The 25,189-nt window shown below is 46.7% G+C and overlaps 1 long non-coding RNA gene across 2 annotated transcripts; it reads left to right on the forward strand.

Moving 5' to 3' along the window:
* Positions 1 to 55: 55 nt before the first annotated feature.
* LOC110342503 lies at positions 56 to 20,994 on the forward strand. 2 transcript variants are annotated; one of them, XR_002384603.2, is made up of 3 exons: positions 56 to 158; positions 981 to 1,091; positions 20,505 to 20,994. It is a non-coding gene; the product is annotated as an uncharacterized LOC110342503 (long non-coding RNA). The 2 variants fall into 2 exon arrangements; XR_002384602.2 differs by having other exon boundaries at positions 59 to 158; positions 978 to 1,091.
* The last annotated feature ends 4,195 nt before the right edge of the window (positions 20,995 to 25,189 follow it).

The raw sequence follows: 25,189 nt of genomic DNA on the forward strand, positions 1-25,189 counted from the left end.
GGCCCGGCCCACTTCGTGTGGTGACACCCAGGGCAGGTGGTACTGGGTTGTTGACGAAAGCAGGCTGAGCAAGCTGTGGGGAGCAAGCCAGTAAGCTGCTCCTCCGTGGTCTCTGCTTCAGTTCCTGCCCTGACTTTCCTTCGTGGTAGACTATAAGCGTAAGTACAATAAACCCTTCCTTCCCCCAAGTTGCTGTTGGTCAGTGTTTTAAAATACCTCCTCAAGTCGCTTTCCTCGGGAATTGTAGTCCCAGCACTGAGGTAGCTGAGGAGGCAGAAGACTTGGCCCGCTGTTCCCACAGCTGTTCAGGGGTCTGTTTGAGACAGCAGAGCTGCAAAAGGCCGTTTGCTGGGAACCCCTTCTGCAGGCAGCAATCCATTGGCTGCCAGCTAGGGAGTCAGACTTACCCTTCCCAGATACCTTTGCTTATTTGCAGAACAATGCAGATTGAGAAGAACACTTACAATGTCAACTTAGAAAAGATAGCAACAGGAACAGTGATTGAAAACGTGCTTTAGCAACAATAAACACCTGCCCAGTGTCCCTGCAGAGATGGGTCTCCCCCATGGCTGCCTCAGGCTGAGGGCCTCAGATATCTGATTGACCAACCCTGTGCAGAGTTTAATCACTTTCAGACTTAGCTGGCTATGGGTCTCCCCTATGTCTCCCCAGGCTGAGCACCTCTGGGGTTTCTGGTACACCAACCCTAAGCAGAGTTTAGTCGCAGTTATAACCTTAGATGGCTATGGAAAGCCCTGTAGCTAGTGAACTGAGTATGCTATGAACAACTAACTTTCAGCTGAAACCAAGTTACTGGTTGACTGAAGATGCTGTGACCAATTAAGTCATTTTCTGGGCCTCATTTCTGTTGTCCTAAAACACTGTGAGATGCCCAAGTTGCAAGTCAAGGTTTGTTTTGTTTTATCTGGAACTTTTCTAAATTTAACTGGTATAAGGGATATTCCCTTTCTGTGTAGCAGGCAAAGAGCCAAAGAAGAACTTCTGTGGTCCAGGAGCATCTACCTGGTAACCGAGTGGTAACGTCATAGAGTCCAGCACATTCGTTGTCGACTACCGCATCTGGGTGATGGGTAAGTTCTCTCCTGGATTTTGGAGTTTCATGGATTTTTGACTTGAGAAGGCTGGGTTTGTTTCAACAAAATCCTCATTTCAAACCATGTTTGCTGACGTTGTAACAGAAATGGGACTAGGCCCTGTAAGGAAATCTCTGGTGTCTGACTGGGTCAGACACAAACTCAGATCTCAGCCTGAGATGGAAGAGTGGCCTCTGACCTCAGATACTGCACGTGGCCAGAACTCCCACCTCTGCCAACAAAGGGTTAGGCTCAATAGGTAGGTAAGGCTGCCAGGAGCTGGTAAACTCTGGGCTCAAAGGGACCCAGGTCTTATAAAATGCCCCAGATTTCCATCAAGGGTTAGTTTACCCATCTGCAAGAGTCATGGGCTTGTGACAGTGCCAAGGGGTCAGTTTGTGCTGTAAGAGGAGCTTGTGGGCACTGCCTGGTTAGAGGGACTGCACTCTGGCCAACTTCATTTGTAAGGACTGCCAAGATCCATAATTCTTTTAGAGAAATGGGTAAAACTTAAATACTTGGGGATTTTGAAGCCTCAATACAGATGACTTGGTTTGGATACAATTATTTCATTTGTAGATATGTTAGAAAAGGACCAAAGGCCTCATGTAACCAGGGAGACTTTGCCTGGAGTGCCTTTGAAAGGCTGAGTTGGGAAATATGTGTCTGTGGAGGTTGAGGCTCTGACTGGGGGAATGCGTCATTATCTTGCTTTGTGCCCTGGTTAAGATCAGGACCTCAGAACAACATGCGAGGAGTCTAATTGCTATCTGGAAGACACTTTGTTCTTGTCATTTGTTTATGAACTCTGCTCAAAACTCGGTAATTAAGTTGAAAGGTTACAGAATAGATTGGAAAGTGGTCTGTCTTCTCTGGGGAGTCTCTGTTTGGGCCCTGGGTTTTAGTGGTTCTCCCTCTCTTCATGAAGAATGAGTTCTAGCTGTCAAGAGCCTCTTACAACAGAGACAGTGTTTGGATTCTGGTCCCATGTCATGAGCCTCACTTTTGTCCACTGTGACCTAATGGCAATGTCTGCTCATCATCATCATTTTAATTCCAGACTGATGATGATATTGGGACCTGAGACCTGATTTAGAGCCAGTCCATCAAGAAAAGGGGCAGGGCCCTTTGACCAGAGGCCCCCCCCCCCTCTCTCTTATTGAATGATCAAGAGGGAAGTAAGTATCCTTAGAGTAGTTTCTAAAGAGGTGAATAAATGGCGTCTTGGACAAGGTCTGTTGGGATTATAGGCTGTGAAGGCCTCCTTTCTTACCATAAGTATTAATGTTGGGGTTTTCTGTTTTCTTAAACAGTCTCCAAATAGTCTATGAAATAAATGGAAAGTAATGTGTTTGCATTGTGCTGTTTTCTTCTCTCTCTCTCTCTCTCTCTCTCTCTCTCTCTCTCTCTCTCTCTCATTGTCTGTTTTAAACTTAAGTAACCTATAAGTTTTAGAGAGTCTTCAACTTCTTTAATGGCTAAATTAATGGCAAGCGGATCATAATTGGTAAGAATGAGTAAAGTGGGTGGAAATAAATGGAGAGACAGTTGGCAGGCAAAACTATCTGCAGTCTGTGTCATGGGGTCACCTTCTGGTGGGTCAAGTGGCAGTTACTCACAGAGTGTCTGAGTCATGTCGCTGAAACTTGTTCTTTGACCAGTCTGGGTTCATTCTATGTTAGAGGGGAGACTGAAGACAGGAGACATGACTGAGGCTGCTGGGAATTCTCCCGTTTTGTTGATTGGTTCAGATAGTCCGATTTAAGTTGTCCAAACCAGAAATAGCTGTTCACTGAGAAATTTCTGTGTGTACATGGAAGGCCTAGGTCCGCCGGTAACCCCAAGTCATGAATATGTTTGCCTCGCCAAATCTCACTGTCTAGGTGTAGCACGCATCACATCTAAGTCCTGGCACATTCTAGGGTCACACTTGCCTACAGTGACAAAGCAGGTGGTTCCCCCTCCCTGGAGGGCCGCAGCAGAGTCAGGTGCAAAGTAAGAAAGCTCAGAGCATCGGTAATGATGTCAGAGGCCACGACGGAAAGGGAGTGCCTGTCCAGGGCGCCCGTGCTTCACTTCTGGGACGAGTTGAACCGTTGATGGTGAGGCATGTCTCAGGACAGCAACCTGTCACCTTCTGTTCCACACGTGGTCCTGGTCTCTTTGGTCAAAGTTTGATAGTAAATACATTGTGTGGGTGATCATCTTTATGCATTATAGGATCTGTCCATTGACACACAAAAAAGATTGTTATGAGAAAACATTCTCAACTTCATAAAATTGCACTCATTTATAAAACATGAATGTGAAATGGTTAAAAATTGCTTGCTTCCTAGACTGTCATTGGAAATTAAAGTTATTGTGAAGGACCTAAGGTAATCGCGACGTCCCAAGCTCAACAACCAGACAGTTGGATGCAAACCGCAAGAGGTTTATTGTTCACACAGGCGTCTGCGAGCACTCTAGCAGCCTTAGCCAGCTGAGAGCACCGGGCTTCAAGACAATTTTCTTTTTATATACATAATCTTGGCAAGTAATAGGGGTGTTTCAAAAAGCATGGGCGTAAGTTAACCTTCCTGGAGAAACCACAAGGTCAAAATGAAGCTTATCTCAACAGTCTGTCGGTTCAATGCGTCTGTACTCTGGACCAGATGTTCTTTTCGATCTGACCTTGTTCCCTGCCTAGGGGACCTTGGAGAATTTTCCACTGGGGTGACCTTCTGAGTCTCAAGGGAGGTGTATTGAGGTCTTTCAATTGGTCTCAGAGGTTAAGAGTCCAGGCTGTTCTTCTAGAGGACCTGAGTTCAAGTCCCAGTACTCACGTTAGGTGTCTGACAACCACCTGTCTGTCATTCCAGATCCAGGCGAATCCATACCTTTTGTTATCCTATAGTCACATATACAGACATACATATTTTTTAAATCAAAAATGAATTGTTAAAAGAAATTAAGGTCATTAAGACTTAAAAACTCTATTACATGTTGACTGTGCTTCAAAGTGACCTGTTGTTATGTAAGGAAGCTAAGATATAACTTTGATGCTGAATCAATGAGCTCTGAGAGATGTATTTTTAAGGAAAAAATTACTTTGCTGGCCTTAGTAAAATGACTAGCTGTTCTAAGCTGGGAAGTCATTATGCAGAGACAAGGGACAATATGGGGACACACTGGGGAGAATTGTAAAGAAAAGTAAAGGGATTTTCATGATCCAGCTGGCTCAGCTGAGGAAGGAAGTGTAAGGCTTTCCAAGCACTGAGCATTAACATCCAAAGTGTGTCTATGCAAAATGAGAATCCAGCCCTTTCCTCCAGCCAGACTTTGTTAGGGACCTAATCTCCTTCACAGAAAGCAGCGTTACTAGGTCTCTGTAGAAAACGAGTCTTCTACATGGATGAGTTGGTGTGTTTCTTGTGGCTGTCTGACTTCTTTGTTTACTTTATCAATTGGATTTATCATTTGGGTTGGATGAATGAGTCTCTCCTGGTGAGCTGTGATCTTATTTGATTTTTTTTTTTTTGATTTTTGATAGGTTTCCCAGAATCAGATTCTGAGATATTTTTGACCTAGAATTAACTGAGGGATAAATAAAATTAGGCATGCTTGATATAAAAGGTCATAGCTGATGTTAGGTCTTCTCCCAGGCTGCATTTGTATAGGAGTTATGCAATGGCCTTAGAAACTAATTGCTCCCCTTTGTGCTGTCAATCATAATGGTAGTCAGTCGGATGGTGTCTGCAGCAGAGATGATGGCCTTCAGTTGTTCTAAGACTGTAACGAACTCTCATGAGATGTTTAATCATGACTTTCATAAGTCTCATACTACAAGTGGCTAATTGTTCATTCTGGCCTAAAGTATTTCATCTTCAAGGAAACTCGGGGAAAGGAGTTTGACAGGCACAGGTTTTTGATCACTGTGAGATCCTATTACTGCACTGGCTAAGAATTTCTAGAAGTCTAGGGGAGAGATTGATGGGTCATAAGCTTACTGTGCCAACATCAGGCAGAGCAGGGACTGATGGGCTGCCAAAGAAATGCTGATGGATTTCCCCACTGGGTTTGCAGAGCATATGCTATGAGCACTTCCTTAGGTGGAGGATAGCAACCTCTATTTTTAGCTTCTCCTCCTTTGGCCTTCTTCCTTGGCAGACTAGCCTTGTAACCGAACTTCCAGACATGCAATCACACCCTGCCTGAGTTTAGCCAGCTTGTGGGACACGAACTGACCTACTAGCTGACCCCTGGAGGGGTCTGTGCAGGTGTTAATACTTTGTGTTGCTTGTGGATAAATGCATCGAGTAATACAGAGGCTTGGTTATAAGAGCATTAAAAACAGGCTGTTTAATTGTAATAGATGCGTTCTTCAGCCAGCTTGTTCTGTAACCATACGATGTTTAGTTGGCCTAAGGGGGGTTGGGAGGGCTGGACCAGAAGCCTGGAGCAGGAGCCAAACTCTTGTCCTAGTAGTCATCACATTTTCCCTGGTGCACTGTGTTCTCTTGGTTCTCTGTGTGCAGTCCTCTGCTGAATACTAAGTGGCCCCTTTGGCTAGAATGACAGGAGCTCATGCATGGTCGTGAGAACACCATAACCTATGCATGCTGTGTAGCTGAAATCTAGGATGGTGATGATGGGATGATAACCCAAGCCCTGAGTGTTGGTCAAACTCTTGGTGGGATTATAGCAAAGAGGAGACTTGCTAGATGGAATTTTTATAGGCAGCATGCATTTGGATAGGCCATCTACATGGGGCCAGCAGACCAAAGGGAGCTGAATGGTAATGGCTGAGCTCTGCCTGGCTGCAGAAGGGCTCAATTCCAATTACCTGATGAAGTGGTGATCAGACAACTAGTTAACATCTAAGCAACTGCACAGTTGCCTGTGATTGTAGCCAATCAACTGTTTTCTGTGCCTCCCTCTGCACAATGGGAACTCTCAGAAACATCTTCAAATCTGTCCAACTTGCGAGCCACTTTTGTTCTGCTCAAATAATATGGCCAAAGTAGGTATAAGGAATTTTTATTCCTACGCAGTCATTACAAATCCATCCCCAAGGAACATACAAATTACAGCCACATGTTTTTCAAAGTCACAGGCATTATGATAGCTCAGCAGATCTGAGTTCCAGACATCAGCGGGGGTGGGGAGGGTACGGGGAATATTGTGGAACACAAATGATTACAATACAGATGTGGAACTCCCATCACCTGAACAGTAGAACCTGTCCTGGGTTCTAATTGTAGTAAAAGCCATCATGAGAGTCTCATAAGTTGTATAATGACTGCCAAATAGAAACGGCCCCATCTGATTTTGACATGAGAACTTCCTTCACGGCCTGTGAGTAAGGGGACTTCCCATCTTGCTTATGCCTTGCTGCCACCTGAGTAAGACGCCCAGCACCAGGGTTATCATTAAGCAGAAAGCTTATCCACAGGTCCACTGAATTTGCTCACTGCAGAGAGGAGAGGGCCCACCACAGCCACATCTGAGCTCTAGAAATCGGGAGCAGACAGCAGGACCATGCAGTCCACAAGCGTCTGTTTTGTGCTCTTCCTGGGGAGGGACAGACGAGAAGCCATACTTTATGCCTTCTAGGAGACACAGCATAGACTACTCGTGTAGCTGAGTTGGCAGACTGCCGAGTTTGAAACCCCGGCAGTGCATAAAAGCAGGCATAAACCTATAAACACAGCATTCTGGAAGTGGAAGAAAGATCAGAAGTTCAAGGTCACACTCAACTTCATAATAAGTTCCAGATTATTCTGGGATACCTGAGACCAGATCTCGAAGCAAGAAGAAAAACATTAGGTAGTGTAAGTCAATCACTGTCTGCTTTAGTAGCTGTTTCCTTCAAATTGAAACATTTCCTCCTGCAAGAGGGAGCCAGCCATTCAAGGCTCAGAAACATAGTTACAAGAGCCCTCCTCAATGTTCTACAAGCGGAAGCAATTGTTGGGGAGAGGAGACTCTCAGTCAAGCTTAGAAGCCTGAAATGAAAGTTGGGCAATGTGTTTGAGGGCTGTAGCTTTCTGAGTTGTCCCTCATGCCTGAGGAGGGCGTTTTGGTGATGTTAACTGCCTTGGAGTCATCCATGTTCCTGTAAGTGACCAAGCAGACTCACTGACTCACTGAGCTAGACATGTATGGGGTCTTTCCTTTGCTCTGCCATCAGTGTTGTATTTGAAGCAAACATCTTTCTTCATATCTCCCGAGGGAAATCAACACTTGTCAATAAAAATGGGCAGTTTACGAGTACTTTTTGTAACTGAGAGAAAGGCCCAGGATATCAGGGGATGTCTGTAGACATTTTGGACGGATCAGAGGGACAGGTTTTCTGGCACTTGGGAGTTACAGAATACTGAGTGTTACACAGCTCAGACAGGAAGGCATCCTGGATCTTGGGAGCCAAGGACCACCACAGGCCACAGTAAGCATAGCAGCTTACAGCCCTGCATCAGGGAAAGGCTTCCCCAGTGTATCAGCTCTGATCCAGCAGGAGAGGGTCTTCCAGGTGGGGATGTTTGCTCTGGCCAGAGGTTTCCCAGGCAAAGATGCTACAGTTCTGTCACGTCTGCCGTGCAGCCTGTGTCTGAGAACGTGCGGAGGGTGTCGGGGATTGACAACACAGAGACTCGTTCAACGATGTAAAGAAAACTTTAAGTAGGCCCCAAAAAGGTTCAAGGAAACTTCCTAAGAAAGGCTCCCACCAGAGAAGCTTCTGCTCTCTCCTCTCCCCTGGCTGGTTCTGCTCTGACCCCAGAGGTGGATCTGTGTGGGTTTTGAAGGTGCGGTTAGTCTTTGGACAAGGTCGAGGTCAGGGCGGTTTCCGTGGGAAGGCCTTTTCCAGGAACTTATTGTATTGTTTTTAGTAAACATGTTTTTACTAAACATTGTCTTACAGCTGCCTACTCCCAGGCAGAAGGGGAAGTGGGTCTCTGCTCAAGGTCTGGTGTTCCCACACAGTTCAGCTCTGCTCCCGAAGGTTTCCCTGGAAAAAGTGTTACAGCTCCACTCCCTCTGCTCTGCCCAGGGTCCTCTCTGCTCCACTGCTAAAGAAGGTCTTCACCTGAAGCTCACCAAAGGGTTTATTGGGAGGGAAGAATCCAGGAGAGTGGCTGCCCTCTGCCAGAGTGGCAGAGGACAGCCGGGTAGCAAGAACAATCACAAGCTGAACAGACACAGGGTTTATATAGGGCTTCTTAGGAGGTGAAGTTTTCCAGGGTGGAGATTGGTCAGATTTCAATCCCTGAGTTTAGATCTCCTGCTCAGGGATTGGTTAGTTTTCTGCACAGGGTTAGGATCAGATTTGGCTCTGGTTTCAGGGCCTAAGTGTGTCCCCCCCCCCACTGGTCCTTTTTAGTCTTTTGGCTCTAGTTTGAGGGCCAGGGTGTATTTCTTTCACTGGTTCTGATTCCACGGACAAAGTGTGTTTCTTTGGCACTGGTTTCAGGGTCAGGGTACATTTCTTTGGTTCTGGTTACAGGGCCAAGATGTGTTTCTTTGCCTGGCCCCTTTTCCCTACAATGTCCAGACCTCGTCTTACTGAGCCTGGAGGAGACATGCTTATTAGGAGGCCATCCTGGAGGAAGTGGCAGGTTGCACATGGTAAACTACTGAGAGTTGTTCAGAACTAGGTCAAGTGGCATGCATGGATATTTATCCTTCCATTCAGAACTGAAAGAAAGATCAAGGTTGGGGCTAGTTGACTGTATGTGGACTTCTACTGGGGTAATGGGATAAAAGTGGAGTCTTGCAGAATCTAGATGAATAACTAATTATCTGTAGAATACATCACTGGCGTTAAACGATGGCAGAAGTGCTTCTCTGTGACGCAGGCTATGCCCAGTATACAGCACCTCACCACCTCCTGTCAAGTGACCATCACTGTTGCGTTCACTTGCAGATGACAAAAGGGTCTTGAGTTCCCAGAACACTTGTCTAGGCTCGCTTCAAGCTCTAGGGAAGCCTGGGATTTCACATGGACTAAATATGGCCTTTTTGTTTTTTTCCATTAATCTTTTCTTGAAGCTAGTTTCCTTTCCATCGGCATCTAAACATATTTAGAGCCCTCTGTATTAAAGAATTATGATCAAAACCAACCCTGCGCCCTCAAACCCTTCCATGACACTGTCTCCCTGCACTCATCTTCCCTTTGCATGGCACCCTTTGGTTTTCTTGATTACCTGACTCCAATTCCTTACCAAATCTTGGTCCTCAACTTGTCCCATAACCGATGATCATAGCAAGAGCTGTGTTGTTGGCTTGACCAGATGAGCAGTAGCTGCCATGTTAAACACAGCAGCCATTTCTGTTTGCTGTGATCTGACACCTCAGTGGCACTTCTTAGCCTTGGCTGTCTGTTCCTGTTCCTCTCTAAGTGGCTTCATCATCTGTGTCCATTCTGCTACATTGCTGAGTTCTGGAACTAGCCGAGACTTAGCAGTGCAAGCTTCACTTGTTCACAATTAGGTTTCTTTAACTTTATGCTTTCTATCTACATCTGTTCCTTTATTCCCACGGATTCCATTTTATCATCAGAGATTCACTAAATATTAGCCTGGTTCCTTGCATGCAGATCCAACTGTCAGCATAGCATACCAGCCTTGCTAGAATGTTTCTATGGATCTTAATCTTTGTGTATTCAAAATGCTCTACTCTGTCCCTTCTAATGTCCCTGTCAGTCATGAGCATCCCTACCCACCCAGTTCTCTAAGTCAGAAATGTAGAACCCAGCCTCGTCTTTGTCCTTCATGCATATTTGCTCTACAAACCAGCTGTGTTAACTTCCAAGCTGTGTGTCCCTTCCCAGGGCCACTGTGTTAGTGGAGGTGAGCATCATCTTTTATTTGTCTCTACTATGTAGTTCGTCAACGGTTTTCAAGATCCAAATCAACCATCCTTCCTTCCGGCTCTTAAGTTGAAGCCTGCAATCTTTCATGTGGCTCACGAGGCCCTTCTTACCCTAATCCATGAACTAATCGATCATTTCCTTAAGAAACATATTAGGTCAACATACACTTCACAGATACATGGATGAGCCTATCAAGACCCCTGCCCTGTGTAACCGTGGGGTACTGTTTAAGATGGCAATACCTATGAAGAAATACTAAAAGTTCAGAACTTTTTTTTAATGGTTTTTCAAGACAGGGTTTCTCTGTATTGTTTTGGAGGCTATCCTGGAACTCGCTCTGTAGACCAGACTGGCCTCGAACTCACAGAGATCTGCCTGCCTCTGCCTCCCGAGTGCTGGGATTAAAGGCGTGCACCACCAATGCCCAGCTGAACAGAACTAATTTTTAAAGGGAGGCAGAAGAAGTTTCTCTGCGTTTCTAGGGATCCAGACTCCCAAGAGTGCCGGAACTTTATTTTGATTAATTCATGCAGAAGGCAGATCTCACTGTGACACGAGGCTTGCTCTTGAATTGATCATCTTCCTGCCTTTGCCTTCTGGTCCCATGACTCCAGGTGTGTGCCACTATGCCTGGCTGTGGCTGAGGCTTTTCAGTATGTCCCCGTGCTTAGGTGACCGCCGTCACCATCCATCCCCGGCTTCTCCCACTGCTCCGGCTCCTCCCGCTTCAGTATTCCTGTCTGTCTCTTTCCATACTCCCAAGACTCTCCCCTCATCTTCTCTAATACGTAAACCCAGGCTAAACTCTCTGGGGGAAACATCCCTGGCCTTCCAGATGGAACCAATCTGATATGTCCTCGTGAACAGGCCCCTGCTGTATGCTGCTAACTCAGTTTTGAGTTGTATCTGTGAGATTTTACACCTTTAGTGGAATAGTTAAATCTCCTCATAGTAATACTAAAATTATTAAAGTTCAATTTTAGCCAGCTCTTAACATTCACCTCAGCTTCAAGTCTAGCCATTTGCTACACAAAAACAAGTAATATTTTGCTGCTTGGTTAATGTGATAGCTATGTTGTCAATCAACTAAATTCTTACAACTTAATGTTTTTGTAGATGCTTTAATTTACTTTTTCTATTTGTTCAATATGGGTCTGCCTACTGTGTGCTAAGATTATTGGCCTGGCAGATGTTTTAACTGATGATCACAAATATATCATGACGTCTGATTCTCCCTAATTCATTGTGGGTATTGCTACAACTTGGACATAATTATTTTGGACCTTAAATACTACTTTCAAAACTAGTTAATCTCAACTTTTACAGATAACTAGTTAGATTATCAAATGCTATGTTAACTTCAAACACCTATGTGTTAGTGTAAGTATCATTGCTCATTTGACTCTACTATGTGGTTACCAATGGTTTTCAAGATCCAACCCCCCCCCCAAAAAAAATCCAAATCCACCATCTTTCCTGTCTGCTCTTAAGATGAAGGAAGACTGCAATCTCACAAGGCCCTTTGTTTGTTTGTTTGTTTTGTTTTTCGAGACAGGGTTTCTCTGTGTAGCTTTGGATCCTATCCTGGCACTCACTCTGTAGACAAGGCTGGCTCACAGAGATCCTGCCTCTGCCTCTTGAGTACTGGGATTAAAGGTGTGCGCCTCCACCACCCTGCACAAGGCCCTTCTTATAAATGCTACCAATCAGATTTTCTATATATTCCAGATCGAAATTAAAAACTCATTGCCGATTAAATGTCTAATCTGCAAATTCAGTGGTCTGGAGAAGCTTAACTGTAACTATATTTTCAGTTAATATTTTTCTGCCAGCATGCCCCAGACTTGAAGCTCTCAGCCTTTGGGGTAAGCGGAGGGGCTTGGATTGGCCAGTGTGGGGGCTGATAGTGTCTCAGGAACACCCTCTCACAGCTTTACTGTTTCCTCCAATTAGCAGTCCTGTGTTTCTTTGAAATACATTGATTGGATATTGTGGCAAAGGGACCAGAGCTGGAAAGGAAATGACACCCTCTAACCATCAGGATCGCAGAACCTTAGAAAGCCCTAACCGAAAGTGCTAATGCCTTGGGTGTGCTGCGGGTCCTTAAAAACTCCGGGCTTATCTCCAACTTTCCCAGGGTATAAAGATACCTTCAGAAATGAGGAGAGCAGATTTTCCCTTTCTGGCCAGCTGAGATCACCAGCCTAAGGCATGAGATACTGATGGATTTGGCTTCACGTTCAGAATAATTCCGCTTGAGCCACAGATTTAAAAAGCCGAGCCCTGTGTTAGAGTCGGGTTCTGCCTGCATGCCAGCTCCTGAATTGTAACCCTCACGGTGTCGCTGACTTGTTTGAATGGGGTCTGCTTGGCTACTAGGCAGAAGTGAACCCCCCTCCTGGTGCTCTCAGTCTGGCGCTCTCTGGCAATAGTTTCTTCTCTCTTGCCATCATTGCCTTTTCTGTGTTTGAAACGTATGATGGCATCAGGCTAGCGTGGCTTTGATAGGTTAGCCCTTGATTGCCAGTCTGTCTTCATCATGAGACTGACTTCACGTAGGCTGCTTCTGCTTGTTGCTGGCTACTGTATCTGTGTTATGTGGCATAAAATGCTTAATATATGTTCCAGTGAGCAAACAAGTGAAGAACTGTCCAGGGAAAGCGTGCTATGCACTAAGAACTTTACAGTGCCCTATTTTGCAGGACGTTGCATTACGTGTTTTGTAATGCTGAAATGCATCCTGTAACAGTGGCTGGAAAGGTGACTTGGTGGTTAAGAGCACGTGTTGTTTTCACAGAGACCCAGGTTTATCTCCCAGTACCCACATGGCCCTCTTCTGACCTCTGCCGGCCCCAGACATACACATAGTACAGACACATGCATGGAGGAAAACTCCCCCCACACCTGAAATAAAAGTAAAAGCTTTAAAAAAAACCCTTATGTAAATAACACACGGGTGTTACATCAAGGGCCATAGCCCCCTCACAAAAGCTTGACTGCAGCAAGTATTGTAATTTCCTCTTCTGAATGAGAAAGATGCCAACACGATGTCCAGAAGATGTGTGCAGATCGAGTCTAAAACACGCACTAGCATGTGTCCGTGGCAGCTCTATTTATCTCAAGCCAGTAAACTCTGTGCTGACATTGTGCGTCCTAGCAAACCCCAAGGAGATGGTGCCAAGGATGCCTGAGGAAACTGGCTCTGCCGAAGAAAAGGAATTCAGCTGCAGGAAGCAGGCGTGTGTGGCTCTGAGTCACACCCCAAGGTCCTCTTCCCAGCCTCTTTCCTGTCCTCCTAGCCTTCCTTCTGGTCTCCAGTCCAGGATCACAGTCTCCAAGCTCATCCCAGCTTCTCTCCATCCTGGCTACCCATGCTGGCATCCATGTCTGTCTGAGCTCTTGTTGTGTTTTCCACAGACTCTCACACGTGGCTTCCTGTTTTCATCCTTCCTACAATGAGCAAACCGTTTGGGCCCATCATGTAAGGAGACACTCGGATCCCACTGGCCTTCACACAAAGGGATGGTGTTCACAGATTTGGGGTAACAAGTCGAAGCAGGAATTCATGGTCCATTGTTCCTGGCTTTTTACCGGAACGTGGCAAGCAGGTATACTGCCATATGGGTCTGTCTGGACACTTCGCAAGCATGAGCCCATTCCTGAGGGAGAAGCTGGGTTCAGCCAAATCCATTAGAGAACAAATTCCTTGGGGTCTCAGCAGCTGCCCCCAGGCTCCAGCTTCTCCGTCTGCGTCTTTCTCACTCCAATCTTTGTTTTTGAAATATTCATACACGAGAGGAAAAACGACTCAAGATGGAACCTAAAGGCAATTCTGTGCTAGGAGAAACGAGCCAGCACATGATGAAAGCGGCTCTCACAAAGGCTGCCGCCACCGGAGATGCCCTGTCCTTGGATTTTAATTCAATCTGGTGGCCGTGTAGCCATTTAGTCCGCGGGTGTTATGATCTAAATTTATTCTCCACTGAATCTGTGAAGAGTTTAACCTGCGATGAGAGAGCGGCTTGTCTTACAGGTTTCATCCCAGGAATCCATTTTCACTTGAGATGAAATAGCAGCCAGAGTTTTATTTCCTTCTCTTTCCAGAAGCCTTGGGGTTTAGTGGGGATGAAAATTAAAAGCAGACGTGGGAAAAATATAGGAGGGGCTTCTGGCTGAGGCCTGGGAGGACTCATGCCCAAGAGAGGTGGTCACAGTCTTCTCTGCACCAAGCCCTTGTCCCTCCCCACTGAGCCCCTGAGAAACAAACACATCTGGTGCATTTGAAAAATTTTGCGCTGTCCTGATTTCAAGAAAGGACTATGGCTGGAACTGCTTTGATTCTTAGTTACGGCCTCAGTTAAGTGTTCCACATGCCTGAGCCTGTGCTCACACCCACGCTGCCATTGTCATCTTCTAGAGCAAACAGAGGTCTCACGGCTTGTCCAAAGCCACAAAGGGATAAGCTGTGTCAAGACTTGAACCCACCACATGTGATATAAAACTTTTTTTTTTGTTTTTTGTTTTTTTGAGATAGGGTTTCTCTGTATTGTTTTGGAGCCTGTCCTGGAACTCACTCGGTAGACCAGGCTGGTCTCGAACTCACAGAGATCCTCCTGCCTCTGCCTCCCGAGTGCTGGGATTAAAGGCATGCACCACCAATGCCCGGCTTGATATACAAGTTGATATTCTTCAGTACCACCATGGGCAAGCTCCCACAAGAGTGGGCTGAGAGGCGCTTGGTGAGCACTGGCGTGGGCTGGGTAGATGCTGTCACCTGCCTGTTGCAGACTCCAATCTGTTGTGGTTCCTGTGACTCTTTGAAGCTGCAGCCTTACTGGTCTGAACTTGCCAGTGATTGCACAGTGTGGCCAGCATAGCACAGCTGTCGCTAAACATGCAAAGTGTGTACCAAAAGTGCTCCCTGTCGAGCTAGAGGCAAGAGCCGCTCCTAATCAACCGAGGAGAACAGGGTCTCTTCTGCCTTCCACACTGAAGGTCTTGAGCAGGCTAGATGGAAGGAAGGCTCGCATCACGGTGCGCACATGCGTGCTGCACCATCGTGCTGAGTGCGGTATAGACCAGTCAGTAGCTTAGCACCAGAATGTGTGTTCAGCAGAAATAAAGCAAGTGACGTTTCATAACAGGATGAATTCAGCCAAGATAGCTTCACTATATAAACAATCTAATATTTCATTCCAGAAAACATTTTTTTTGTCATTCAACAAATACTTGAGTGTTTTCTATGGAGAATTCTCTGTCTGAGGGGTGTGGGTGTGGGTGGCGGTGGTGGTGTGTGTGTGTGTATGCATTCGCACATATTTTGTCCTTACAGGCTTCTATTATGATCCTCACATGATGCACATGAAAACCAACAGGATGACCAAGGGCGGGTAGGGCACACCCAAACTGATTTCCCCAGAGACAGGCACAAAGATTTTTCCCTTAGAGAAAGGGTACTGGGCAGGCCCCACTATGGTCTCCCAGTGCTTGGCTTAAGGAGGCTGGGTCCGAATTAGTTGAGGAGGTGCTGCCAAATGATTGCCGGGGCACAGTTCTGCTCCCTGAGTGACAATTTGGGAGAAGAAATAAATGGTTTCAGAGTAGCATGCAGCTACTGAGCATTGAACCAAGATCTTTTTAATATGTTTTGAAGAAAGACCCCCAGAATGTCTAAGGAAGTAGGACGTTCTGAAAAGCCTGTTTGGTCTTGGCGCCAATTACTTTTGTGTGAACTTGATGGGCTAAGGCGTACCCAGATATCTAACATAACATCATGTCTAAGTGAGTCTGTCCTTGGGTGCACCTACAACAGTCTGTCAGCTGAACTAGTTACCAGAGCATGGTGCCCTGTAGCATAAATAATAAAAACCCAGAGAAAGATGTTGGGGTTCAAGCTGGAGATTAGAAGAGCAAAGCAGCCAGTCACCAGAGAGCTCTTAACCTCTACCAAGGCTGGGGAGATCCTGTCCTCAACGTGGCTGGAGACTAATTGCCTAGGACTGACTGCTGAGTACTGGATGCCAGCACTGAGACCGTGCTCCAGTCTTACATACCTCTGTAGTGCTGGGATTAAAGGCTTGAGCTCCGTTTCTCTTTTAGACTGATTCTCATGTAGGCCTGGGTGGCCTTGAACTCACAGAGATCCATCTGCCTCTGTCTCCCGAGTCCTGGAGCTAAAGGTGTGGCCACCACTGCCTGGCAGCTATGGCTGTGGCTGGATTTGCATTCTGATCTCTAGGCAAACTTTCTTAGATCACAAGCAATATGTCACCCTAGTCCCACTGGTGAGGCAGCTAGCACCTAATTGGTTGAATTGGGTCATGTGACTGCTCTAGGCCCTCCCTCCTTGGACATTGATGCCACTGGTTCTTTCACTGTCATACTACAGCCAAATTATGTAACCAGTTTTCCTCATTCTCCCAGACCATGGGCTCCTTCTCCTTCATAACCTTGTGTGCCAATTACCATACTATGCCAGCACACACTGTGTGTGTCTGTGTGACTGTCTGCCGGTCCCGTGTCCCTGGGGAGCCCATGCAGTCTTCTGAAACAGAACCTTCCGGTGACCACCTGGGGCTCCACTCTGTTTTTTCCAGGCCTGTGACTGAGATGACTGAGATCATTCTATGTCTTCTCTCTGCCAGCATCCATTATGGCCCATCCTCTTTAAAAGCGTCCTCTCTCTCTCTCTCTCTCTCTCTCTCTCTCTCTCTCCATATATATATACACACATATACATATATATATATATATATATATATATATATATATATATATTACTGAGGGCTTATTATGTACCAGCTCTGTGTTGAATATTTTATAGACACAATTTCAAGTCCTGATTTCTTATATATGCCCATTGTATAATGGAGGGAAAATGATTTCAATGACTCATTTGGATAAACACAAGGTCTGTGAGCCAGGTCTGACTTTATCATCTCCAGCTTTTCCTTAAACCAGTGAACAAGTGCAGATTCCCTACTGTGCACTGCTATGCTAGAGGCTGGCCACTTATAAAAAGGAGAAAAGAGATTGTGTCATTGCCTGTGGGGACTTCTCCTGGGGACTTGGAGGAATGATGCCAATCAAGAAGAGAATGGCAGGTCCAGAGGTGGGTACCCAAATGTGATGCTGTGATCCATGGCACATGTGTCTATTAGGTACCCAATGTGATGCTGTGATGAATGGCGTATGCGTCTATCAGGTCTATGCCCAGGAAGCAGATGAGGACAATCTAGACCATAAGGCAGAGTCTCTTGGATGCTCCAAGTTTTATTCTTTGTTCAAAAAAATCAAATATTCTGTGGCAGCTGTGTATTTCTGATCTAATCAGATGACACATAAATATTATTAAAGGAGACTTTAATTTTAGAAAAGTCTGACTGACTGCATATGGTTTCAGCACTCTCCTCTTATGCTCTTTCGTTTCTGTTCTGTGAGAAAAGAATTCTTTCTGCCTCTCAGCCAAAGCAAGTGGAAAGTCTTATACTTTAGGAAGAGACATTGACTCTTTAACCCCAAGCTTTCCTGAGTTTTTACCTCTCAGTGCTGGCTGAGCAGACCCTTGGAAAGCCAGGGCCACAATGCCACCTTGCCCTGCCCCCCCACTGCCCCACCCTCAAACCCTGTCCCAACCCCAGCTCTGCGCCTGCCCTGCCCCCATCCCACCCTGCCCTACCCCCTTACCCTGGCCCCACCACACTGAAGTAGAGACACAGATAGAAAAGGTCTACAGAGTGAGTTCCAGGGCAGTCTCCAAAGCCACAGAGAAACCGTGTCTCGAAAAAACAAAAAACAAAACAAAACAAAAAAAGAAGCAGCAGCCTAGAGCTGTGCTCTTTGTCCCCTATTCCTCAGAGGCCCTGGCGTGCTTTCTGGTGAGCGGCCAGGACAGGCATGGCTCAGCGCGACTCAGGGAGTGCTCAGCCCCCACCTTCCCCTCTATTTTATTGGGTCTTAGATAGTGCAGAGCAGGTGGCCGGAGTCAGGCAGAAGATGGCATCCTAAGCCCTCAGCACAGGCTCAGGCTCCTCCCTAGTGACCTACTTACTCTCGCTGGGCTCACAGTGCGGGCGACTCGGGACTGGAGGAGACTGGAGATGTCTAACAAGGGCAGGCAGAGTGCCGCGCAGGTGGGAGGCCAAGGGCCCACAGGACATGCCTGGTCCCACCAGAGTTCACATCATTCTGGGAGGGCGCACACCATCTCTGCTCCGGGCCTTTGTCCTGACAGCCTGAAGGGCCCTGTGACGCCAAGGCTCCCCTTCCTGGGGGCTGAATTCTCCTTTTCGAAGGCCTCCTGTCCTGTTCCTTCAAAGGCCACGCCGAGTCCCGATTTGTCCCACGCTGAGCCCTCCATGCCTCCCAGGATGTGGGCCAAGTAGATGGGCTTCCGGGTGCTTCCTGGTCTTGAGGCCAAGAGAACTCAAGCTGGAGTCTACATTTCCAAAGGTCGCTGGGTGTCCGGAGGCACTGGCAAAGCCTCCATTTCTTTAGGTCTCAGCTTGCTGAGCTGTGTGACAGGAATAATGACTGCTGATGTACAGTGTTTCTGTGGTGTCCACGGCCAGCATGCTCAAGAGTCCACTCAGGCACACAAGGTATTTCTGTTGCTTTTTCCTTGGTGAGCTTTGTGAGGTTCCATGTGGGTTCTGGGAACCGAACCTGGGTCTTTGGCAAGAGCGGTCAGTGTTCTTAGCCACTGAGCCATCTCTCCATCCCCTTGTTCACTGATATTTAACTTTATACAAAACTGTCTCCTAGAGTGGGAGCATTAGAGTTAATACCCCCATATTCCATCACCTACGTTATGACTGGTGTTTGGCATCAGGATGGCCAGTGTCGTTGCAGAATTTGAGGTATTCAGATACATGTGTTGTGGGTTGCAGTAGTGTTCGGTTTTGGTGTGAACTTGCCTTACCTGAATGACTGCCAAGACTGAGCATCCTCCCTCGTGGTGAGTACAAAGGAGGGGAATCTGTTAGCACTGCTCATTAGCTTGTCATGCGATCAAAGGCGTGGCCTGCTCCTGAGCCCAACTTATCACCTCTAAGGGTATGCAAGATGGCAGACATAGGCCAGACTGGGAACATAACAACAGTTGTTATATTCCTTACTCAAAGGTCTTTCCCATTAAAAACCACAAATGCATTCTGTATAGGCCCTGGCAGTCAGGCTGGAGGTGCCACTTCCCTAGACAGGGCTGCTAGACTCAGGCCTGCCCCCTCTTTCCCAGTGCGGAGAAAACCCACAAAGCAATTTATACAGGGCAATGCACTGTGGCTCCTTACTACAAAGGATATTATTCTACTCAAAGAGAAATAATGAAACCCGCCAGCCACATTGCCTTCTGGCCAAGTCCCCCTTCCAAACACTTCCAACCTGACAAACAACAAAGGTGTCAAAATGCTGTAAACACTGGGAGGGAAAACTCATTAAAGCTGGTTCTCTGTGAGCCAGTCTCAATTAGGACTCTAGATGTTATTAGTTCTCCCTCATAGTCTCTGACTCCTTATTAAGAGTGGTGATCAAAGACCTTCAGGCTTTCCATCTTTTCCTTTCCAGAAATTTTGTGTGTTATTAATTATAGTTGGAAAAATGAAAGTCTTTCTCAATAAGTTGTTTGTTTGAGGTGGGTTATTAGGATTCAGGAAGACACTTTTAATGTCCTCACGCCCAAACGAGAAACCTTAGGTAGATTTCAACGAAAACAGCAGCCTTCTCTATCTCCATTCCGAATCAGGGCATTGACTGGTATAAATGAGTGACTGGAAATCTAGTAACCTGAGTCCAGGTCACTTAAGGTGCTCTCTGGAGAGGGACACTCAGAGTGGGAACAGGGGGGAAGAGCTAAGTGTTTGACCTCGGATATAAAGGAACAAGGGTACCCAGCAGCTGTATCCTCTTTCCCAAGTCCCTTTTTACAGCCATTACCCTGGGTCATGTCTCTTCCTGGAAACTCAAATGAAGGAACTTGAAAGTTGAGCTATTCAGATGTAAGTTTGGGGAGAACATAAAGCATGACCCATTTTACAGTTGAGGGTGGTCTTGGTGGACCTCTCCCAAGGTGATATTTCTGAGCAGGTTTCTGCTGTAGCAGCAGTCTGCAGCATCTGCCAGCTGGTTGGCCAAGATTCGTACACCTGTCCCAAACAGCTGAGCTTCTTAAAATACACCTTACAGGGCAGAACGTTGGTTCAGTGGGTAGAGGAACTTCCTCCATGCTGGGAAACCTGAGTTGTATCCGGGGACTACGTGATGGAAGGAGAAAGAATTGCTGCATGCTGTCCCCTGACCTTCACACACAGGCTGTAGCACACAATGGACACACACAAATAAATAAATAAATAAATAAATAAATAAATAAATAAGTAAATAAATAATGAGCACAATCCCAAAGGCCCCCAGAAAGCTAGTATAAAGGTTGGCGTATTGATGAATAAATGATCAAAATGTTGACTCTGGTTTCCTCTGAGAGTCCTCTGTTTGTTGTGTATTCTTGCTTCTGAGGGTTATGTATACATCAGAGGATTGGTTTTTGAGGGAGACATCTTTTTCCTCAGCCAAGGCAAGGGAAGAGCAAGACATAACTGATGATGGTTGCGGAGCTGGCAGCCATCAGCCATTTGCAAGCCTTTGTTCATCGGGTTCAATGGAGAGTCACCATGGGGCAGCTTCCAGGATGCTGACGCTGGAGAGCAGTCGGCATCAACGCAGACAAGTGTCGTGTTCTTGGGTACAGGCATTTAACTGGAAATGCAAAGTGTCTCCTACCCCAGTCTGAGTGTGACACACCATGGTCCATGGTCAAACCATGAACTCCGAGGTGATGCAGAAGCAGAGTCAGTCTTATGCGATTTGTAGATGTGTCTACAATAGTTTACAGATGTATATGTATGACTTCACTTGTATAATGCTTCTTTAGCCCTATGTTATCGCCATCTTTTCCTAATGTTTAATAATTCTTTGACAGTTCTGCACAATGTATTTATTCAGCTATCTCCCAGCTCCTCCCAGTTACATCCAACAAATAAACACATAAATACACACAAATGTGAATGTTTATACTAATAATTATTCTTCAGAAGTACTAAGGTTAAAAAAGAAAATAAAAACTACTAATACAATGAACAAAGGTAGATTCTACTGCTTGCGAACTCCGCTCTGGTGAGAAAGTCCCATTTTCCTCATTTGCAAAGTAGAGGATGGGAGCAGTGCTTACTTTCTGGAATTGTTGGAGGGGTTATGGAATCTACTTTTTAAGACCCTTGGGGATAATGCATCTGTTTTAAGAGATCCTTGGTCATAAATAAGAGAATTCCTGGCCTATTTCTGGCACACCACCAGCTTTCCCTGGTAGTCATGGTGTGAGAATTCTTTGCCTATTGCTTGGCACACCACCAGCATTCGGGAAATGCCATTGGCCTCCTTCAGCTTCCACTCTGGCATTGTCTGCAACTGCTTCTTAGTCACCATTTGGGGAGCGTGGTCAGAAAGCATGCTGCTCAATACAAAGCTTGCAAATTAGACCCCCGTGTGTGTAATGCAGTAGCCCCCAGAACCAGCACATAGATAGGTTCATGCCTTGTAGAATAAGGTAGTTTAGTCTGCCTTCGAGATTTTTCAGTTTAAATGCTACCACCAAGTGTTCTTTTTCCTGTTTTTAAAATAGACAGTATATTCCCCAAAGTTTCTGCATCTAACATTTTAGTAAACAAGATAAAAAGTCAACGAGATGGATGGTGTATATGTAGCAGTGTTACTAGGCAAAGCAGCACATATCGTTCAAACCAGAAGGACTGGAGACAATGCCTGTAACCCTAGCACTGGGGGAAGTAGGGGCAGAGGGCTCAGAAGCAGAAGGGCATCTTCAGCTACATAGTGAGTTCAAGGCCAGCCTGAGCTCCATGAGGGTAAGAAAGAAAGAGGGGGGAGGGCAAAAAAGGCAAAGAAAAGAGAAAGAACGAGCCTTGCCTGTCCCAAGAACCCCTACAATTATGCTTGAAGACTGCTTCGTAAAACAGAAGGACAAAAATACTGCTTCTATTCAGCCTGCAGAAGGGTCTCCCCTACCTCCTCCACAGCTGGTCCAGGCATCATGAGGATGCCAAGGAGACAGAGCTGATGAAGCCACACCGGAAGACCTTCCTCTTCTGCATAGATGCTGTCTGCTCACTAGCCCACTGCGTACCTGCTGGGTCACGGGAACATGGACACAGCTCAGCGCATGTCTGGGACTTTCCAGACGTCATTTTGCTGCTACCTATGTGACTTGCCTGAGTTACCGTTTCATTTTTTGGGATTTTCCAACCAGGAAACAACATCAAAAGATTTGTTGTGAGGTCACGATTCTGAAAGCATAGCCTGTGGACGGATGTAAAGCAAAGAGGCTGAAAAGGAGAGAGAGGACCAACCAGTGAGACTCCAGGCAGAAAGCCTAAACTAAAGGCAGACACCATGGATGTTAACATTATCCTGTTGCATCCGAGAAGAGGTGTGCAGGGTTTGGAGCCCAACACGGGTCAGTGTGAGGATGCAGCCATCCTCCTGAGGAATCCCCCACACAGCCCAGTGCGTGGGAGGAACTTGACTTTCCTGGACACAGTTATAGAATCTGTATCTTCTCTACTCCCACACCCAGGCGCCCAGAAGGGAAGACAGCCAGCCCAGCCAGACGCAAGTGTAGTTCTGTATCCTACAACCTACAAGTAAACATCCATCTACTGGAGACCTGTGCTCTGTGAGGAGACTGAACCCTGCCACTCCGCCTGGCACAGCCTCGCTAACTAGAGCCCTCGACATTTCCATGAGACAGGAGAGGCTGCCCTACCGTGCAGAGGCGCCCTGCTGTTCTGGGCACACCATAGACACGCCTATTCCCTCCTCTATTCTGCTGGTTCGGGAGAGAAGTCAAGTCAAACTGAAAGACCCCGAATTTATAGAAATAAAATATAAGCTTAAACAGGGAGGGCACCCCACTAGAGTTCTTGGGAAGTGAACAAAGGACCCCATCCCAGGAACCGGCCATACCACAGAATGGAATGTATGGTTTAGCAACCTTAATTGCAGAAGGGCTGTAAATCCACAAAAGGCCAATTACGGGCTGCTGACCATCTGTGAAGAACTGACCAGGGCGTCAGAGATGGGCAAACAAGACTAGTGGGAAACAAGGAGATAACACTATTTACTTAGGGAGAGATAATTAACTCATGCCAAGGTTTGAGGAATTTACAACATGAATGTCAGGAAGACATCTACTTCCCTGGGACAGGAGTCACGTACCCCCTTCCCCCGTCACGAGATAGGGACCCCTCCCAAAAGCTTGTGGTTTTTGTCTTTAAAAGCGGATTGTAACTGAACCTCGGGGCCAATCGGTCTAAAAGCTGACCAAGAGGCCCATCTGCAGATGCCTAATTAAAGCCTCTTGCGTGTTGCATCAATTGGCGCGTGGACTCTTGATTCTTGGGGTGACGAATCCAGCTTGGGGACCCCTCCTCAATTCGGGGTACCCCAACAAAACCAAACATTTATTGAGTCCCTACTGTGTGTCGGATGCTTCCTCCACTCATTAGGTCTTATACCTCCAGTTGAGGCTCCAGTCTCTTGAGAGTCAGGAGAGATACACTGTGTGATTAATAATAACTGTCTAATAACTCCCAGCCAAGGACTATCTGTACCCCACGCTTGCTTAGATAAATGTTCTTGCCACCCTGTTATTGTGTGAAAAATCAAGGAGGTGAAACAGCTGAGGGCCATGGAGTGAGTAGACAGGGCTGGGTGTAGCTCGTGTCCAAAGTCCACAGTGACTAGTTTGTTGTGAGAGACAAGTGTGAAGTGAGGTGCCTTGAGGAAGATGAGCTGATGCAACACGGCCTTCGGGGTGAGGCCAAGGCCAGCAGCAGAAGAGAAGGGACCTCACCCCTGAACTCCCACAAGGCCTCTGGGCTCTTCCCAAGGCCAGAGAGGGTCACTACTCTGCCGGGTTGGGCCAATGCCGCTTGGGAGTTTAGAATCAGAAACCTCTTCTGCTGCTCTCCAGACCAGGGTCCCTGGTCTGGTCTCAGCCTCTCAGAGCCTCAGTCTGGGTCTTGTAGGAGAAGACGACACTACCTGATGTCTGAGGCGCCCTGAGGATCAAGCAGGTTAACGGGTAAAAAGGCATCTTCTGCACAAAGCGGGCTCGAAGTAGGTGGGATTCCCCCAGAAAACTGCTCTCCTCCAACGAAGGCTGGGTCTCTGTCTTGGGAAAACCTGATGCACCGATTTGATGAAATGCTGGCTTTGCTTCTAGAACACCTGGTTTCAAGTCCCCTCTCCACTGCGTATTCCCTGTCTGCTCCAGTGTCTGACTCTCCTGGCATGTACAGAGCCAAGACACTGCCTGTGTGCAACACGGGCGACACGCCGAGTATGTGCCTCTCCGTTTGCTGCTTGCTTTATAAGAAAACACCTAGAACCAAGATGCTCACATGGGAGCTGCTTTTGTGACCCCAGCGTCAGAGCTGTGTATCCTGGGAACACCCGGTGTGGGAGACTAGCCTTGTCCCAACTTCCTGATGACAGGGTATCACCAGGTCCAGGGAGGAAGTCCCGTGTAACCAAGAAGCAAGCCTGATGTCGCAAAGCCGGGCACATGGAAAGGGAAATGAACAGATGTGGTCTGTGACAGAGAGTAATGGAACCGTGAAGGTCAAGGAAGGTCGCGAGCAGGGTGGGGGAGGGAGGAAGCTTTCACCTTTCCGTTCCCCCTTAGGCATCTGCAGTGTTCGCTTCCATATTAAAGGCTCCAGAAAGGAAGCAAAGAAGACATCAACTATTTCATCTAACCTGAGTTTTTCCAAATTGTTCTGACTACAGACTATTTTTCCTGCAGAAGACCTTTTAATCATCTTTTTTTAAAATTAATGTTCTGCCAAATGCATTTTGGAGACCTGAACTCTGCTAGCAATTTCTCTGCAATTAGCTGTTTCTGGCAGCCCCAGGCAGGCGTCTTTCATCTGGTTATTCCTTAGACCAGGGTGACGGTAGGGCTGCTGGGAGCTGCGTTTCCAGGTGGCCCATTCACTCATTCCGCCTCTCCTCCTGGTTTTTGATCCCTTCTCTTTCGTGAAAGTCTTCCCTGATCCATCCCCCCAGCTCTTTGTTAGAGACCTGGTTCTACTCTGTCTCTTTCAGAGGGATGAAAAGGGTCTTTTCAGGGGGCAATGAATCCAGGGGAATCACACAACAGGTGCGGCTAGGCCTGACT

The sequence above is a fragment of the Mesocricetus auratus genome, unplaced genomic scaffold (assembly GCF_017639785.1).
Source record: "Mesocricetus auratus isolate SY011 unplaced genomic scaffold, BCM_Maur_2.0 Super-Scaffold_100013, whole genome shotgun sequence".
Lineage (NCBI taxonomy): Eukaryota > Metazoa > Chordata > Mammalia > Rodentia > Cricetidae > Mesocricetus > Mesocricetus auratus.